This window comes from Solanum stenotomum, chromosome 3 (genome assembly GCF_019186545.1).
Source record: "Solanum stenotomum isolate F172 chromosome 3, ASM1918654v1, whole genome shotgun sequence".
Classification (NCBI taxonomy): domain Eukaryota; kingdom Viridiplantae; phylum Streptophyta; class Magnoliopsida; order Solanales; family Solanaceae; genus Solanum; species Solanum stenotomum.
Genome location: NC_064284.1, coordinates 25,866,398 through 25,869,731, shown reverse-complemented (window position 1 = coordinate 25,869,731; position 3,334 = coordinate 25,866,398). Strand labels below are relative to the sequence as shown.

The 3,334-nt window shown below is 33.4% G+C and overlaps 2 pseudogenes; both read right to left on the bottom strand.

Moving 5' to 3' along the window:
• Nucleotides 1-439: 439 nt before the first annotated feature.
• On the bottom strand, nt 440-1,577 carry LOC125858803 (F-box/LRR-repeat protein At3g48880-like; annotated as a pseudogene).
• On the bottom strand, nt 1,575-2,437 carry LOC125858153 (F-box/LRR-repeat protein At3g48880-like; annotated as a pseudogene).
• Nucleotides 2,438-3,334: the final 897 nt, after the last annotated feature.

The window sequence follows — 3,334 nt, the reverse complement described above, 5'->3', positions numbered from 1 at the left end:
TGGAACTCTTTGGAGAAGCTTTTGAACCGTGATCTTCACATAGCATGTCATTTTCCTGTAAGGAATATTTTATTATGAGTTTATGCTAATTAAGGAGTGTTCTGCAAATACCTAATAATTTAGATATGAAACTTACCAAACGGTGCTAGAAGAGTGAGCTTACAATGCTCAGCAATACATATGTAAATGGATACAAGTCTGTTAAAGAGAATAGATTTAACATTTACAAAATTACAACACGAAAGTAGAAGTTCAAGAAAGTAAACAATTTTTTTGAATCTTGTGGTCTTAAATTAAAGATATGTCAAATGTATTAAGATTTAAGATGTCCTTTAATATTGAGGTCTTAAACATGTCAGGTGGATCGTTCAAATTAAATTGTTTCTAAAATAGGAAAGAGTCATTTTTAAAAAAAGAAATAAAATAAAATAAAATAAGCCAAATAAATTGAATATAGAGAGTATGTTTCATATACACAACTATACACATTGTACTGAACCTTTTAACTCATAAAACAATACATTCTTAAAGTTGTCAAATTGCAAGAGATCTCACCTCATCCACTTTCCAGAGGTCTTCTTCAGTCTCATACCACCTCATCAGCCCTTCATCATATAGAGTGTGCTGACACTTGATGCATGAGTCAGTTATTAGGGTTAGGAATTTGTCTAACCTAGATGTTTTTCCAAGAATTGATTCATCAAGCTTGGTCAGAATTTTCATCGGTGCGGGGTGGAGGGTCTTCAGTAATTATGCAATGACATGTGTTGAGCACTTTCAACTTTTTTAACCCCTTCAAGATAATAAAAAGAAGGTTTAGATAAAACCGTGCACCTCTCAACAGTTTCAAGTTTGGAAGAAATGATACCAATACAGATGCAAACAACATATCAAAGGGCCCTATTATCTTGAGCTCAGAATATTTTTTGCAACTCCTGGCATTTTCTTCAATGACATATGCAGGATTTTTTATACTAGGCCTCGTTAGTGATTCAAGATCTTTCCATATATGAATAACCCTGCATATTGTTCGCTCTTTTATTTTGTTCCAAGAAGGCATAACAAGGCATTTAAGCCGTGGATACCTGAAAAAGAGGAGATCTAATTAGTTGTCTTATTCATTTTCACAGTAATTTTTGCTTCTCTAAGAATAATGGAAAATCATAGGGCACTTGAGTTATAATTATAATACTATAAAAAGATGAAAGTTTATTGGGGGAATACCTCTTGGCAGTAAAAGTGTATTGATTGTCGTTAACATACAAATTATGATGGAAGATCAACGTTTGTATGTTTCCACGACTGAGGTTCAAGCAAATATTTAGGAGTCAGGTCAATTTTTATTGAGACGGACTGTAGACATATACGTAAGGCTTCCTTGAGATTCTGATGACATTTGATTGCAATATCGATAAGTCCAGCATTTTCCAAAGATGTTGATCAGAACAAGCCAATTGCCATGCATGACAAACTTGAGGAATTACAGCTATCAACTGGAAAAGGTCAAAGGACTGGAGTATCTTCACCCATATATTAATATCAAGGTCCTCCCATTTCCTTATAGGAGAATCTCCTTTTTTCCATCACACCAACTTCACTCTTCTTTTTATATTGAAACTCCATCAGTAATTATGCAATGAGATATGTTGAGCACTTTCAACTTTTTTAACCCCTCCAATATAATAACCAAAGAAGGTTTAGATAACACTGTGCACCTCACACTCAATACTTCCAAGTTTGGAAGAAGTTATACTAGTGTAAATGCAAACAACATATCACTGGGCGCCATAATCTTGAGCTCAGAAAATCATTGGCAACTTCTGGCAATTTCCTCGATGACATGTGCAATATTAGGCATTATTAGTGATTCAAGATCTTTCCATATATAAATAGCCCTGCATATCGTTCGCTTTTTTATTTTGTTCCAAGAAAGTATAACAAGGCGTTTAAGCCGTGGACACCTGAAAAAAGAGGAAATCTAATTTAGTTGTCTTATTCATTTTCACAGTATTTTTGCTTCTCTTGAATAAGTAGGCGTTTGGCCATATATATTCATGCTTGAATGTACTTCTCAAATTTTAGATACAACTTTAAAAGTGAAAAATGAGTTGGAAAACAGGTTATAAGTCATTTCCAATTTGAAATATAACTTTAAAATTTAAATTGGATTTAGAATTTTCATAGTCAAACATTGATTTTCAATAAAGTGTAAAATTAATCAACAAAGAAGTGAATATTTTTTTATAAAGTTTGATTTTAGTACCAAAAAGTCCAGCGTCTTCAAGGGAAGTTGATCACAACAAGCCAATCGCCACGCATTACAAACATGAGCAAGTCCAGCAGACAATTCAAAAACGTCGAAAGATTGGAGTATCTTCACCAAGATATCATTATCGAGGTCCTCCCAGATCGTTACAGGAGAATCTCCTTCCTCCATCACAAAAACCCCAATCTCCTAAACTCCTGTAGAAACAAGAAAGGTTTTTACTTTTCTATATCCATGAAGAATATTTGAATTCCTGATGTCAAATTAATGTTTTTGATCGCCATTTTGTATTCTTGTGAATATACTCAGATCATGAAGAATAAAAAGTTGAGCCCTGCAATACAAAGAAACATAGAAGAATGTACAAATACATTTGAGGAGTACTGGGGTGCCCAAAAGTGAAGAAACTAGGAAAGTATGAACTGGAACTTAAGGTGGTAGTAGATAATAAGAGAGAAGTAAGTTCTTGATGCCATAGCTGTTGGAAGCATCACATTTTAAGTGATGAAAATAATCATTACTAAAAGCAAAATTATACAAAAAGGACGAAGTAACATGGATTTGCACATAAAATTCTCTAAAGAGGAACATTCAATGGCCTAAGCAGAAGGACGGAAAAGCTGAAGAGTTGTTATATATTTTGAATAACAAGACAAGTACAAATAGTATGGGGAATGAGACTAGTCTCTGCTGACAAAGATGCATATAGTTTCCAGGAATCAAATAGAAGGGAATGCAAAAACTTAATACTTCACCTCTTCTATGGGAATGAAAATAAACTACCTAATTTCATTGGGGTATATTAGCAAAGTGTAGTAGTTATTAAAAAGTTAGGTGAAAGGAAAAAACACCATGTCAAAGTTTGACAACAATTCGTTGAATGAATTCCTTAAATTTGGGCGGTTCATACAACAATAACTATGTCTTCATCTCAAATGTGCAGTTTCTTTGTAACCATTCCACTCTACCCGGGTTTTAAATTCCATTTGAAGCAGTTTCATTCCAATCTTAGGATAATTACTAAGGATTCTCTATTACTAAAGTTTTTTCTATGTTTACTACTGAAAT